This window comes from Lepidochelys olivacea (assembly GCF_965140295.1).
Source record: "Lepidochelys olivacea isolate rLepOli2 genome assembly, chromosome: 1".
Lineage (NCBI taxonomy): Eukaryota > Metazoa > Chordata > Testudines > Cheloniidae > Lepidochelys > Lepidochelys olivacea.
Genome location: NC_140411.1, coordinates 203,456,531 through 203,473,644, shown reverse-complemented (window position 1 = coordinate 203,473,644; position 17,114 = coordinate 203,456,531). Strand labels below are relative to the sequence as shown.

Here is a 17,114-nt window from a genome sequence, read left to right as displayed (position 1 = left end):
AGGCCTGCCCGGACTCTGTGTATTTGTTTGGGTGAAGGTGAGTGTGGTTGGGTGAGAGAGAGAGAATGAATGTGTTATAACAAATGAATGGGTGCCTGGGTGATAGAAGGAGAGAATGAATGAGTGTAAGAGTGATTGAGAGCATATAGGCAAGAATAAATGAGCCAATGTGTGGGTGAATTAGAGAATGAACAAGAATGAGAAAGAATGGGCAAGGGAGAGAGTGACGTGGAACAGAAGCCATTCCTTTATTCTCTCAGTAGCCAGCCCATAGAGTACCATTTTGTTTACTATATTTCTTACTATGTACTATGGAACTGGGTATTTTCTTGAAGCATTATAAGCTTTCAACTCTACAAAGTAAAATCTTCTACCTATATTTTGCTCCATCTGTTTAAACTGGACACACATAATAAATGTCACCATGCAGTGGCCTAACAGGATTATTTCGGGATAATCCTGGTCTTTATGTTAAAAGGAATGAGGACATTGGGTAAAAACTGTGTTGTGGCTAATCTTTGTGGCAATATATGTAATGAGCATCTCCAATGTGTCTTAAGGCTATCCCTGAGATAAGGGTATCAGACTTCAGAGTCTGTGTAAAACATTTTTGTAAACAGGTGCAAGTAGCTTTGGATTTTTTCCTCAGTAATTGCAGCAAAAATGTTACTGCTTGATTGTTACCTGTAAGCTATATCAGCTGTTAGTGCCTTTTTCTGTAGATGTAGGATTTTACACATTACGTTCTGGTTCTTGAACAGGTACAAAATGTGAAAAAATTTATAGATGTGGGAAACTGACACTCCCCTATTGTAATGTAATATGGAATAATAAAAGACTGATTCAGACTTTTAGATCTATTCCAGTGATTTTACAGTAAGCTAGAAATGACCAAAGAAATAAATGATCACATATGTTTATAGCATACAAATCCAATCAGCCAACCAAAGGCTACTTTTGATAGCCCACATATTTATTAAAGAAAGCACGTTTTCAGACAGAATAACAATGTTTGCTTGATTCAGATCCTTCATGTCCTGCACATCTTTTGACTCTTATGAAGAGGTTGTCCTTGGCCTGACTTCATGTTCTCTTGGGCTACTAAACTGTGGGGTTCTTCATCCCTTATAAACACTAGACATGCAGCAAGAAAATGTTTGCAGATGAGTACCAAGAGAACTTCATTTGAAGCCTGTGGAAAACTAACATTTTTCATATAAAGGATTCATCTGCACAACTGTGTCGGATTCTGTTTTCAATATCAGGCTGCATCATCGTGCTTCAAAGTTGTATTTAGTCCACTTGTGTTGCTCCTGACTAGCTCCTGAGACTCCTTTTGGCTGTATGTTTTATGATTTTTATTTATTATTTCCGGTCTTATTACAGTTTTCTTTTTAAATAGCAGGTCGAGCTGACTCACTGCTGTTGACTCCATGACCTGCTTCCCATTTCAACCTCCACCTGTTTAAAAAGTTTGCTAGCTGACATTATATCCCCTGGGATCATCTGAGCAGTGGACCAGCAAAAAACAAACCAAAAGGTAAAACTCCTCATTGCTTGTGAGGCAGGAGTTCTATAGTCACATAAGTAAATCACTGATTTGCTGATTGTTGAACCTAGGGAATGGGAGAGAAAGAGGAAACCTCATGCTGAGCGAAAAGAGCTGCTTGAAGTAAAAAAAAGCTGGGTTTTGCCATATCAGCTGCTTGGAGTGCTAGGGGAAGAATACTTTCCTGTTCTTGATATAAAATACCCTGAAAAGGAAGGGAGATGCAGAGCAATCTAGTCAGTAGTCAGTGGAGTGGGAGTTAGGATTCTATTCTTGGTTCTACCATTGACATGCTCTGTGACTTATTATTTAACTTCTCTGTGTCTCAGTTTACCCACGTGGTAAGTAGAGGTTGTAAGGATAGGTACTGTAATGGTTGCTGTTACTATTTTAATTGCTTGTATTCTGGTAGTGCCAACAATATTCTAGGTTCTGTGCACACAGAATGAAAACACAGTCCCTGTCCCACGTAATTTACAATCTAACTAATTATGTGACTAGTATGGGAGTGACTATTGAGAAAGATAATATTACTATATATATATATAATGGTAATCAGTAATTGTAATAAGCATCTGTGCATGCCTATTGTGAGCTAACTAGATATTTCTAGAGCTCTGAGCAGACTTTGACTGAGCCAAGTGCATTTCTTAAATGTGCCTTCTCTCCTGACAAGTCAAATTTCTGTATGCTTATAACTAACCATTACAAGACCAGTAATTCTCAACCTTTTCATGGGGGTGTTGAGGCTAACAGGAACACATTGTTAGGTAGCTTTGCACCACAATCTAGGCTTTATTTTTGTTAAATGCCTTACAAATCTCATATTAATAGAAACATTTGGTTTATTTTTTTAAAATGCACATAGAAATGGGGGGGAGGGTGTTTTTGGATTTAAACATTTCCCTACAGTGTTTTTACAACCCCAAAGGAAATACATTGTTCTAGCATAGGAGAATCTCCAACTGAAACTGACTAGAAGCAAAAATAAAGCTGAGAAACCAATTTTCATTTCCCAAGATAAGCAGCATGTAAAAAATAAACCAACCTCAAAACATAATAATAGGGGAACATTAAATTAGTTTCAGCTCAATAGTCCCAAGTGTTATTAGTAACACAGGTAAGGAAATTACTTAATAAAAATATATGATTTTTAACTTGACAGTGTCCCTCTTAATTAAGTTATGAGATCCTCAGATGAAAGATATTATAAAAATGCAGTATATAGCTTCTGATATTTATAAGAGAATGCTAAAGGTCTAGCTCAAACCGATTAAAGCAAGGAAAATCTCATTGAAACCTTTCATTCTATTATGGGTATTTCTAAAGACACCTATCTCACCATGCTGTCTCTAGTACCGTATCTGACTAGCTCCTTAAATCACCCTCTTTTGATGCAGGAATTGCACGTATTTGCAGTCATTTTGGCCAAGTCATACATGTATTGGAAATACAACTAAGGGCTTCTGAAAAAAAAATTGCATTATTTTCAAAGGTGGTGACTGTGATGAAATAATGTTTGAAAGCCTGTATCTACTGCCCACCTAAATTACAAGTTATACTAAATCAGCCTCTTGCTACATATTTAGTTTTTCACAGAACCTTCAAATATTTGTGTCAGTCTATTAGCTGAGCATCCTCCCAGCTCCTATTATAGGGCCAAATCTTGCTTGCTTTATTGAAGCAAATAAGTCCCATTGACTTCACTGGAACTAATTAAGTGAATACATAAAGCAGTATTTGGCCCACATATGCAATTTTACTTATCACTGGTGTCCCTTTCCACAGTATTTAGCCCAGTTCTCTGGTACTGAGGTACTGTAGAAATTAAATTATTTATAATATAAATAGATTGTAAGGATGAAGTCCTGGCCCTGTTTAAGTCAATGGAAAAACTCTCATTGACTTCAGTGGGGTCAGGATTTCATCCTAAATATCCAAACTATAAGCCCTTAGGGGCAAGGATCTACTAGTAGCATTTCTTACCTTGCTTTAACTGCCTGTCAGATTCTTCGGCACTGTAAAAACAATAAATGATATTAAAAATGTATATGGCATGAGCATTTTTGTAATGCCCGGAAATCAGGCAGGTCAAAAGTCTGTCCCAATCAGTAGTTAGAGTTTGCACAAGAAGCAAGAAGCCCAATTGCTGGGTGGGTGAGTCAATCCAAGGGAAAGGTATGGCAAGGCAGCTGACGGAGTCTGGCGAGGCAGCAAGGCAAAGTCAGGTGGGTCTGAGTGAAAACGAAACCTTCCTGTAGGTGGCATATGCCTTCTTAGCTGCATCAAGATGTTGCATTAGCTTCTCTTGGTTTTGTTGGATGTGGTGTATCAGATCTGAGGCTGCAGGGACAGCAGGCACCGTGAGAAGAGCAGAATGAAAATGGGGGTGAAAACAGTAGTTAGCAAAAAAACAGGCTAATCCAGGTCAAGACATGGTCCATGTTATTCTATGCAAATTCTGTGTATAGAACCAGTGAAGAGCAAATGTTGGTGGAAATTTGTGAAACATTGTAGGTACTGTTCCAATACCTCATTCACTCTTTCTGACTGACTGTCTTTTACAGATGATAGGAGGTTGAGGTATGGAGACGCACCACTAGTAAGTGGAATACCACCCTCTAAAACTGTGACATAAACTGGGATCCCTGGTTTGAAGTAATGTGGCTGGGAGGCCATGGAGGCAGAAAACATGGGAGATGAAGAGACAGGCAGTGTCCTCAGTGGTGGGGAATTGTGTGCAGGGAATGAAGTGTGCCATCTGTGTAAACTGGTCATCCCCTGGCCGGATCCTGACTAGATTGTAGGCTCTTGGGAGATCCAGCTTGGTGAATATCTGGGCTGTCCTTACTAGGCCTAGCAGCTCCGGGATCATGTCTGCACGGTATTTTATGGGAGGAGAAACAGCTAACCCTAGAAGTAACAAAGCTCTTTGTGCTGCTTGAGACAGTACACCCTCTACCACCCGTCCTGGAGGACGGGTGGGGTGTCTGGCTGGGGATTCTGGAAACCTGGACTTGGGGCTGAAAGGCATTTGGTTCAGCAGTACTCTGAGCTAAAAGTCACAGTATGGTGCCACCAGAAGATACTCGGGTAATGCTTGGCCAGCCAGGGGATTCCAAGTATCACAGGGAAGTGTGGGGACCAGATTAAGCTGAATCAATGGAGTTCATAATGTTCCCCAATTACTGTTTCCAGACCTGTGGTTTCCTGACTGACAGGACCAGAGGTGAGCAGTGAGCTGTCAGCTGTCTCATCCAAGTTGGGGCAGCCTGAGGGTGCCTGGAGAGACCAAGGAATTGTGCTTCAGTGGTGTCTGTGGATCTATCCCTTTCCCCAGAGTCAGTAAAAGCCTGCCTGAGAGAAACAGCTTGTCTGGAATTCTGATGTAAGAATTGCAGCTGTAGGTGAAGGGATGATCTTAAGGGGGTTCGGAAGATACCTGTAAGGGCTTGGCCAGTGAGGTTTTCTATGTTACCCAGGTTTGACCACCCCTGATTGAAGCTGGGCAGGTCAGCAATGCTACCCCTGCGGGTTCCATGCCACTTTCCTTGGAGCAGGGGCGAGACAAGGAGATTGAAAAATTGGTCTGAGCAAACTATCAAGCCTGGAAATCAGGCTGGTTAATGGGCAGTCCTGATCAGCGGTAAGAGTTTGCTCAAGAGATCTGATTGCTGGGAGATCCAATCTAAGGGAAAGGTACAGCGAGTTGACTTGTAGGATCGGGCGAGGCAGCAATGCAGGTTCAGGTGGGTTGGAGAAGTACCTGTGGGCAATGGCTCATTGCTCAGACAGGTCCAGAAGGGAAGCAGGAAGTTTATGTATAGTCACCAGCCAGTGAGGGCCAAGACCCTGTCGCAAATCAGGAAGTATGTCGCAGAACCCTGGAAGCTGGCCCACCCAAGACTGTGAATTCCCTGAGCCAATACGGCTTTCCAAACACCGACTAGGCCTGAGTTTGAGAGCAGTGTCCTGACAATTTGAAAGAGAAGTACTTGTTAATATATTTGAAACTCTTGCTTGTCTGCCTTCAGATAAACTCCTAAGTAACACAGATAATAAAGCTGTTTATTTTAAATACTTCCTTCTAGGAATATTGCCAGCCACATCTTCAAGGGGAAAAAATGGGCATGATATCTTAACATGATTATGATTGTAAACCAGTTTTCTATAGGGGTTCAAGGTATAACGCCTAGAACTGATAGAATAGAATTTGTCTTATGACAATCATGCCTGGCATAGAAAATGAATATAGAGAAGACTTCTCCTTAGATTAACTCTGTGCTGCTGATGTGTTCAATGAGCCTGTTTCCTGTTTTGCTTTGTAAGGATCCCCCTTATAATCCAATCCCTTAGAGGCATTTTATCTGCTAATACGTGTAATGACAGGCATTCCTGCTGTCATTTATGAAATTAGAAGACATTTATTTTTATTCAGTTTGGGGGTTCAAAACTGCTAAGTTTCTTGACTGGAATAGAAGTTGTATATTCACATGTTTCTGGAAGAATTCACTGGCACACCTGGTTGTCCAACTTTGCCCTCTTTCCATTTATCATCAGTCAGTGCTGAACTAGTCACAACTCACTGCATGCGTGGATTTTCATCATATTTGAAAATGCTCTGTGTGTTTAATTCCTTGCACTTCATCTTAAAAGTACACTTACTTAGCTCCTTAGTCTTCTCTCACTCACACTGGTTGAGTCAGGAGTCTGAAGTCTATAGAGTTACACCATTGTAAACTTATGCGAGAGGAGACTCAGACCCATGGCATTTCAACTACAGAAACAGGGCACAACGTTTTGCATATTTAGCCATCTATATAAAGGGTTTTAGAGAGCCTTCTAGGGTGTGTGAGAGTGGCTCAGATTTTATAAAGTACTCTGAGGAACCCTCTGTCATAAATTACTCTTGGCTGGAGTGACTTATGGGGAGAGCAAACCATCTTGGAGGCCTGATGCTGCTGGATTTAGCCAATTATGCTTTTTCCGGCTCCAACCATTGTTTCTCCTTTAAACCAATAGAAACCTCCTTTGCCAATCTCCTGCCATCTTTTTAAGCTGCAAGCAATCAGCATAGTCAAGATTTAGGAATCTACCATTGGCTGCCGGGACCAAAGTGTTTCCTTTGAACACCAATAGCAACAGTTACTGAACTGGGTTGCTTATAACCTTTTCATCCTTGCTTAGTTTTATCAGTGTTTGTCAAAAACAGTAAATAGAGTTTATGCTTCTTAACTCTGCAGATAATAAATAACAGTGATTGCTGCTGCCTTAGTAGGCATCAGACATCTGCAAGTCAATTATCTGAATACTCAGGTGATCACTACGTGGATGAACAAAACCCAAGTTTCATATCTTTTACAATCAGCATGATATTGGACCATGAAGTCTGTAAGAAGTAGAGTGAGCAGGTGGGTGTGGTGAGCTTAGAACAAAGGGAGACTTATATGACATTCTGAATTCAGATGTTATATCATCAGCCAGTCCCTAGTTCCCTAATTCAGGGCACAGGTATATTCTGTCTGAAGTATGAATTCAAGCGGTACTGGCCCTTGGTTTAAAGGAAGATGTGTTACCACTGTGGAGTAAGTACATCTGTAAACCAGACCATAATGCAGAATCCTAGGTTTTTCAAAGCATGTGGGGGGAATAATGTGCTGCTCTGGGGAGCTGCAAAAATGTTCAGATTAATCATCTGGACACAAGGTTGTGACTCTAGAGGCTATTTAGCATGGAGTTAGCAGAAGCACTAAAATCACAAGCAAAATGTTAGGGTAGGTCACTCAGTTCTGCTGGGAAGAAATATCATCCTTTTAACTTGCAAAATTCTGCTATCTAAAGATGAGCCTGTATAGAATAGCTCAGGCAGGGGCAGCACCAATAAAACCTGTAACTGTCACTAATTTCACCCTCACTGGTATTTGGTCTATGTAACTGCTGTTTCCTCTTCCTAATTCACATTATAGCTGAGATTTTTTGTTTATCCACATGAGTAGACAAGCTCATGAAATGGTCTCAAGCAGCAAATGGCTTTGGAAGCCAGACAAAGTGAACTAATCTCCAGTTTATGAATGTTTTGCAATGCTGAAGGAACAAATGCTGCAGCAAACAACTTTAAAGAGGCACTGGGGTGGGAGGTTGCTAAGGAGAAGTATTAGCGATGGAGGAAGAGCAATAATGCCCCAAGAAAAATGACATGCTGGGTAAGGACATTTATGTTAAGGAGGACAATAGAAGGATCAGCTAGAAGGACACAGGATTTGGGGTGAGGGAGGAAAATAGAGGAGATGGACTACGTGACCATGGAGAGAAAAGGGGCAAGAAAACCTGCTGGGCTCCCACTAGCCACGCTTTGGTTTGAAAAGGGAGATTTGAAGTTTTAAAAAAAACGAACGTCTTCTCCAGATTGATGAGGAAGGGCCATGCAGGTGAGAATCTTCTCCACTATCATACTACTCAAACTGCTTCAAATTGCTATCCAGAGTAACAAATAATGCTTTGAGCTCTCTGGATGAAAGTCTCTTTAGAAGTCCAAAAGATTGTTTAAAGGCCAGACCCAACAGCTCTTAGTCCTAATTCAGGCAAAACTACCATTCAGAATTGAAAACAATCAAGCATCCATTCCTAACCTATTGTTCTTATAAGCCCAGCAACCTTGCCTGGTGCTACACAGTGTGTAAATCAGGTTAGAATGTTGTCCCGGGTTTCTTTGTGATTGTTTTTGGGGGTAAGGAGGAGAAATGTGGATATCTTCCATTTGTTTGTGAACAAATTTTACCTGAAGTTGGTAATCACTGGCCATCATCAAGTAATCACTTGGGCAGTTCTTTGGGTATATAGTCCTCAGCTCTTAAAATGCTAAACGATCCTTGTTGAACATTCCCATGAGGTGCTGAGCACCCTCAAGTTCCATTCAAGTCATTGTGAGTTAAGAGAGCTCAATAAAGTGTTCAGCACAGTGCAGAAACAAGTCCTTAATGCTCATAGGCAGACCTTACTTGAGCAAAACTCCCACTGAAATCAGTTGAAGATTTCCCTGAGTGAGGACTGAGTTAAAAACTTAGGGCATAATTCTGATCTCAAACTACCTTTTACCCAGGTGTAACTCCCATTACTTCAGTGATATTTCACCAATGTAAAGGAGACCAGAACCTGGCCCTGCATGAGGACTTCAAGATTTGGCCCCACATCTGTAGTTCTTTTTTATGTTATTTATTTCTTTACAAGGAGGGTTACACTAGACTATAATAACCCTTACCTCAAAGTTCACTTGAAATAAGATTTTTTTATTTAAAAAAACCCACCTAAAAATAAAAGTTGAGCTACGCTCAGCCAGGGTGGGAAATTCCATTGTGGCTGAAAGCCCATGGCAGGTAGAGTGGAATTTAATGAAGGAAACTGTTGTGTTTTTGTGTCTTTCTGTATGTTTTTCCTTTAAAACCAAGAGCTGGGCAGGCTTCCCATTTGACCTGATGTGACCCAAGCAAATTACTTCTTATATAAAAACAACTGCAGACTTGGAGAATGTGAAAATGCACTGTATCCTTTTTCCAACTCAGGGAAAACGAAAGCCTGAGAAACAAGACGGCCCTGTCAATATTGGTTGAGCAAAACTATCACTCAAGCCCAATAAAGGGAGATTAGAACAGGCTTCTTTATGCCAGAGGGATTCATTATAAGTTAGATCTCTTTATGTTTTTTTTAAACAGACACACTTACCATCAGTAGGAGAAAAAAATCCATTTTTTGGATTGTGTGTTTTATGAAGGGAGGAAAAAGGAAGAACTGATTAGACAGAGGGAAAGAAATGTTTGATCTTATATTGCAAAACTAAGAGAAATAAAGTAATCATTTTAAGAGAGAGGGAGGAAAGGACAGCTTTTAGTTTTTGCTGCAGCACTGGAACAGCCTAGTTGCAGCGTTTCAGGGTGTGTCCATTGATATTGTATTCAGATGTCTTGCCTTGGCATGTGTACTGACGGATTTATTTAAAAAACAAAGCAAAAAAAAAAAAGCATTGTGGGCTTGTGAAATTACTTCATGAAATCCTTCCCTTTATGAATTATTTTGATCACAGGCCTGTTGTTTAAATTTCTAAAGTACTATGTTTTTTTAATTGCCTTCTTTTCAGAACTATCTGCTCTAAAGTTGGCGTCTCCCACATAACAGCATTCAGAAATTAAAGGCGGGAGGGGGCAGGGAGGAGGTATGGAGGCTTTAATCTGACCAGAGGACTAATGTAATGCATAATCAAATTCACATCTGCTGTGGGTCACAAATGAAATGAGTTTAAAGGTCTTGACTGAATGTCTAGTGTGCAGACAAATGTAAACTGGAAAATTTGTTCAGTTGAAGGACAAATAAACACTCTTTGATGACTGTCATACTCTGTCATTGTATGGGAGATGAGAATAGAAATTGTTTTCAGTCTCTTGCTGAAAATCAAGTTAAAGGGCTTCCCAATCAGGAAGGGACCAGTCTGTTGGAGAGATGCAACCTTGTGGAGTGTATACAAAGCCATTAAGAACCACATTTCCAAAACATGACATCTGTACACATACAATCACCTTCAGACACAATTTTTTGCACACTGTCACTAATGGTTGTGCAAATAGTTTTGAGTGTGTATATTTCATCACTGTGTGTACAAGTGATTGAATGGGCAAAGTGGCACGTGCACAAATGGAGGCTGTTTCGAAAATCTTGCCCTAAAAATGAAGCTGGCCAAGAAAGTTTTGATATTTAGGATCCTTGTGGGGACCTGCACTCTCGATGCTGCTCACTTGCACCAGGAAAGGCTCTCTGTCAGCATTGTCATTGGTTAGATCCTGTGTTCATTCAGAAAACGAAAGATGATACTCTTAAACTAGGCATACAAGGAAGCATGTTCTACTGGTTAAAGCACTGTGCTAAGAGTCAAAAGAAAAGGGTTCCATTTCTGCCTGTCCCCTGGACCTGTTGAGAGACCTTGGACAAGTAACTTTGTTTATTATTTATTTATTATTTGTATTTATAAGCATCATGGTATTTGGGAGTACCATTCTGTGCCTCAGTTCCCACATCTGTAAAAGGAGAATAATAATGCCTACCTCACATGTGTTTAGTGAGGCTTAATTCATGAATGTTCTTTAAGAGCTTCAGGATCCTAGGACGGTAACCAATATAGCTCTTGAAAGTACTAGCATTTGTATCGTGTGTAAGTGGCAATACACAGAACTGGTGCCATCAGCCCATTATTAGTGCAGGGGGCTTGATTGGTGTTTGTTTGTTTGTTTTTCTCTGATTTGTTTTCAGTACTCAGCCTTCTGAATTTCCTAATTAGCTCATGATTTCTAAGTGTTTTGCAAAACCAAGAAAAGAATAAATGAAGTATTACAGACTGTTGTGAAGGAAATTTAAGAATAGCCATTTGGCTGCCTGACCAGCATGCTAAGCAAAATATATTTTGTTCTTTGCAATGTGGCAACTCTCTAAAGGCGGTATAGATCTCAACCCCTGGGTTATTTGTATTCAGCTGGATTCAGGAGGGTTACAAAGAGACAAATAGTGCAAAACCTATTACCAGATTCTAGAGAGACTTCACCAAAGTCTAGTGACCCTCTGTTCCCAGAAATTCCTTGCTTCTTCTTCTGTGTTGTATTAGGACAGCTTGAGATGCAACAGATTGAGTATCGCTGAGTAGGCTTTGCCTGATGCTTTTCAGTGCTCATGCTCTCACATAGGAGGCAGTGGCATATTGTACCTGATGTCCTGAAATCTATAATCACATTAACCTTTCTTTCTTTCTTTCTTTCTTTCTTTCTTTCTTTCTTTCTTTCTTTCTTTCTTTCTTTCTTTCTTTCTTTATTCATATTCTGAGACAGCATGTACACCAAGTCATATAACTTTGTTTTATATATTCTTTTAATCCTCTCCTCCCAGACCAGCTGACTCAAAACTCATTCATGTAGTTGTTCATTTAACATGTTATTTTTGGAAATATGACTTCTTTATCATAGTTTTTATAACTAGTCTATTAAAATGTACTGGAGGAACAATCAAACCATCTACATAAGTGTGTTTCAGGCTCTGTACTCTTTCTATAATAACAAAATAAACACATGTGTACATGTCACCAAAATTTTGTGACTTTGTGAATATCTCGCCTCATGCAATGCTGCTGAGAGTTACTGCAGTTGGGATTTGTTGGAATGTGTAAAGGTTTGTGTAGAAAAGTTCATTGATCTTTAAGGAAAGGCCTGAGCCTTCTGCTGCAGTTTTAAATTTGCCTTGTCTGTCTATTATGGAGTTTCAGAAAAATATAATTAGAGAAGTAGAATGTAATCTATGTCTTGAGAAAATAAGGACTTCTCAGCATTTTACAGTGCAGGTCACATAGCACATTGATGAAGGCAGTATAATTAGACAGAAATTTTCTGAGAAAGAAAATGGGGATAGGTATTGAGTAGAATTTTAAAGGTTGTGCAAAGAACACTACCTTTTGTAATACATTAATAGTCAGGGAAGGAGAGCTTTGTTTTAAGGGATCTGGTTGGGAGGGTTCATTTGTTTTTGAGACATGAGGTTCAATTTGTGGATTGTATTTATAAATATTGTAATATGTCTAGAGCACTGACTGGATGCATTTTTAAAATCAAAATAATTAAGCTTTTCAAACATATTCATAGTTATAATATTTTTCATTTATATGTCTACTTTGACCTCAAATGTTTCCAAGGCACTTTACAAACTTAGGCCCAGATCCTGCATATACCTATGCATGCCCTTTAAGCACATGAATAGCCCCATTGAACTGAACGACATTCAGTGAAATTGCTCGCGTGGTTAAAGTTAAGCATATGCATAAGTATTTCATGATATGGGCCTTAAATTTCTACACAAACTATGCAAGTATCTTATCATCCACCACAAAAATATGACCATTTCTGGGGTAAAATACAGCAGCGGTTTGACTACACAATTGTTTAAGACAGAAAGCGAAGAGTCTTATGCCCAGTTGAAATTAGATTGTTTATACATAAACAAAATGTAATTACCCAAGTTGGAATTTGGCTGGGACACTGGAGTTAATGTACTAAATTCCTCCATAAATTCTGAACATCTGTTATTTTTATCTCATATAAAAGATGCTACAGATTTCTGAGAGGGCTCTAGTGACAATCTAAATGTCATGACTCACTCAGGAAAGATAGCCTTCTTTAATCCATGAGTGAATATAAGGCATTTGACAGGGTTGAGTGCATATCATTTGATATTTGCATAGCGTTTAGGTTTAGGGTTTATACAGTTTGGAGTTGGCCTCCCTGTAAGTAGCCTAATAAATACTGCAAACTTCCCAATTATTTGAAGCTAAAACAGGTGCAATATATGGTAGAGTTATTCTTTTCTTACCTTGCTCTTTGATTTTGCATTTAAGATGCTTGATTAGTCAATCAGGAATCAAGATGATCTTGACATAATTTAGCACTGCATAGGGTTTCCCTTTAGGCATACAGTGCAACGCTGAACCCCAGAGATGCATCACCATTTGGACACACCACAAACTATCTGTGCTTGTATGCTGCCCTCTAATAAATGAAATGAGAAAAATTCCAAATACCTCTAATAAACTAGTCAAGGGGACTTACCATTGACCTGAACATTTTAATAATCTCATGGGGTAATAAATTATTGTGGAGTATACATGCCTAGAGTCCTTCCCCTACCCTGTGACCTGAACTAGTACTTCTGAGTCCAGTGTAGGCTGAGCTGACTGGACTGTAACACAGTGATCTGTGTCAGCTAATGGGAGATAATTGTACTATTTCTGCTATGTTTAAAATAAAGTGGGTAAAAATTGGTTGTTATTGCTCTTCCTTGTACATCTACTCAGTTTACATAGCTTTGTTTTCTGAATGTTTAAATAACTCATAAGGAAAAGTAAATCCTCCCAAATGTCTAGCCTGAAATTATTTCTGCTGCTGGATCAAGGAGACTTGGATTTGCCAGGGTAGATGTCCTTTTACTGTGAAGCAAAGCTCTGCTACATTCTCTACTTCTTTGTTTTCCTTCGTGGCATGGGGCCCCAGATGTCTGAATTTTGAGTCTGTTTAAACTCTGGGTCATATTCTCATCTCAATGCATAGATGATTTCCTCAGAGCACTCCTACTAATACTAATGGAATTCATGCATGTAAATCCCTTTTACATCTAGGGAAGAAGGGATCCCAAAGATTTTATCCTCCCAGCTGTGCATTTGGAATGGTCTCAGTTGGGAAAGATGAGAAATATGCCAAATATTTAGAGAAAAAGTTTTATTTTTCCCCTGCAGCGAAATAGAATCAAATACATTTGAGCAGAAATAAGTCTGAGTTGTGAAGTTTGGTTCTGGACTTAAACTTCCCCAAAGCTTGAGAGAATTAGGATCCAAGGTTCTGGTTCAGGCCCATCAGTACTTTCTGAGCAGAGTAGGACAGAATTAGGACTAGTTTTGGAAAAGCAAAACTGAGGGTAGTTCATATCCAGATTTCAGTTTATCCAGACATCCAAAGTTCAGTGTGTTCAGATAAATGACTGTAGATTTGCTTTGTTTCTTCTTTTGAGCCCTGCTATTGCTTGTTCCATGAGCCTGTCTATAAATTGATTAAATGGACCTTGTATCCCACAGGGGAGAGTGTTATTGGCCTAAGCATCAGTTCTGGCTTGCGGGTACTTAGACTTCATGCAGCCACAGTTTTGAGTCCCAGTAGGATTGACTCAGCCCTCCATCTTTCCAAGAGAAATGATTATGGTAATTTTTTATTGTGCCACATTCCCAAAGGCCTTCAGGTGTCTCATAAAGCATGTATTTAAACAAAAAAGGGACCATACCCTAATAAAATCGATAAAATGTCCCATTTATGTACAGTGTGTCAAGTTTGACCACATCATTTCTAACTGAAGTTAGAAAATTGGGATCAAAGTCTTTGGGTCTTTTTTGTGATGGTAGTAAGGAGATCTTGGTGTTACGGCTCAGAACTGGGAGTAGACAGCCTCAGGTTCTTTTCTCAGGTCTGCCACAGAATTGTTGTGTGGCCTTCTTCAAGTTACTTAACTGCTTTGTAATTCAGTTTTCCCATCTGTAAAATAGGGTTAATGATACTACCAGAGATGTATGTGAGGCTTTATTCATTGATGTTTATAAGATGCATGGAGATCATCTGATGGAAAGTATTCTAGAACAGTACTGTTATTACTGTGTATCACTGCACTGTAAGGTCCGGGTGGGCCTGTAGCTTGCTGTTTGTACATCAAAATGGCTTTCTTATTCCAGTAGCCATTGAGTGGCTTAAGTGTTGAAAATTGCGAATTAGGGAATTAAGTTTTGTCCAGGTTTCAGAGGTCAAATTACTATAGATTGTCTGCTGAACCAAGAAGACGTTGACTATCTAGTTGCACAAATACATTGCTTAATAATATCTAATGTAAAAAAATGGTTGTTAGATAGAATAGCCATGCTGTTTAGTTTTCAGTAGCTGGCAAAGTGATCTCTCATAGTAATTCAATAGCTCTACAGGAGGGGTTGGCAACCTCGGCACGCGGCGCATCAGGGTAATCTGCTGGCGGGTCGCGAGACATTTTGTTTAAGTTGACCATCTGCAGGCATGGCTCCCCGTGGCTCCCAGTGGCTGGGAATGGCAAACCGTGGCCACCGGAAGCTACGAGGTGCCGTGCTTGCGGACGATCAATGTAAACAAAATGTCTTGCTGCCTGCCAGCGGATTTCCCTGATGAATCACATGCCGAAGGTTGCTGACCCCTGCTCTACGGTCATGTTCATGTGTTATTAATTTTTTTGTTTCGTTTTGTTTTGCTGTTAGATTTGCAGATTGGGTTTTAGTCTCCTGTCCAGCTGTAATGAGCATAAATGCAAACCCGCCCCACTTGCCTTTTTATTTCCCCAAACTAATAAATATTTCACATGTATATGTTGTACCACATTTTACTGAAGGGACTCAGAGCTCTTTATACCTATTAATTAAACCTCAAAGTCTCCCAGAGGTAGGTCAATATTGTTATCTTTATTTTACAGATGTGGAAACTGAGGTACAGAGATGTGTTGTGACACGGGCAAGGTCACGTAGCAGAGCTGAGACTAGAACCGATGACTCCTAATTCTGTTTCTTAACTAGAAGAACACGTCCCTGATCTCACTTTATTAAAGGCAACTGTAATTTTCCTTTCACTGTCTAGTAGGGAGACTAGAAAGCTCAGTTTTCTTAGGACCCTGTGCTAAGCAGCTGTATAGACTTCCCTGGAAAGAATTGCTAGATGAGGTTATGCAGCTGTTACTCTTCCCTTCAAGATAGCAAGAGTGACACCTTCATGCTTTACAATCACTATTTGCTAAGCCTTGGAGAGAGTGAGTTGAGGGCACTTCTGGCCCAAGTCCAAGGTATGTTGTGCTGCCACCATGCCAACCAGTTCCATATTGTTACTTCTTGTGTGTATATATATTACATATATAAAAATATAAATATATACCCTAGGGATGCACTGGATATAGCAGCTCCAATCCCAGTGATCTGGGACTTAAAGCTGTTAAAACTGATTTTAATTTCCCAGAGCACTCCTTTCTTCTGTGTAAAGCAAGTAGAAATGGTACATGCTCTCCTTGCAAAATTTTTTCCCCCCACCATATCTGAACAGTAAGGTCAGGACCTCACTTGTCTCAGAAAACAGGGAGAGACAGCTTTCTACGAAGAGGACCCAAAATAATCAGTGTGGGAGTTAATGATAGTGTAAATTGAACGAACTGCTTGGAAACTGCCTTGCCTTCCCTGATCTTGTGTGCCCTCAGACTGGAAAAGGGTGATGTGGCCTTTAGAGTCTTTGCGATTAGGGTTGCCTGTTCTTAAATCAAATAAAAACTCAGTCCTCTCTCCTAAGACAGCAGGGCTGGAAGAAGGGAAGTAGAGTTAGTCGAGGGGCCGGTGCAGTTATTTGTACATTACTGAGAGACAGTGGTTTAGGCACAGGAATAGCGTTCAGGTGGTCCTACTTCTGAATAATCCTGGCTCTAGCAACTGTCTCCCTCTGTGGTCTTGGTCAAGTCACTTTACCACTTTGTTTCAGTTTCCCCATGTGTAAAACAGCAAAGATGATACTTACCTATCTCAAAGAGCTGTTGTGAGAACTAACTAGATAATGTTTGCAAGGACTATTTGGCATAAAAATTGGCTGCATAAGTGCATGGAGGAGCAGGGGATTAAACCCTCTTACACGGCCTTGATGATTTCCAAGGAAATTCAGGTAAACATTACCTGAAATTTGAGACTATATTTGTAAGTAACCCAGGGAGTGCACATTTATTTACTTTTATTCCTTGTTAATTAAAGAAATGTTTGAAATACATGGGCATGCTTAGTTTCAACTGGCAGCCTGCAAGCTAAATTATCTTTTTCTGGGCTTGACTATGTGACCAAAGCACTAAAGTAGGGAGCATTAGATTTTTCTCTTCTAGTTATCTTGTGCATCATGTCCTACAGTTCATTTCTATTGCAGGGAGCAAATTCGGAACACCGCACCTTTAGTGACTTGGAAATTGA

At 39.9% G+C, this 17,114-nt stretch overlaps 1 protein-coding gene across 1 annotated transcript in view; it reads left to right on the top strand.

Annotated features, from left to right (window-relative positions):
* Positions 1-17,114, top strand: part of ZBTB20 (zinc finger and BTB domain containing 20) — a 608,278-nt gene that overhangs the window by 321,300 nt on the left and 269,864 nt on the right. Inside the window, exon 6 of the mRNA XM_084618031.1 lies at positions 1,403-1,540. The gene's annotated coding sequence lies outside the window, so the exon portion shown is untranslated. The remainder of the gene's footprint in view (positions 1-1,402; positions 1,541-17,114) is intronic.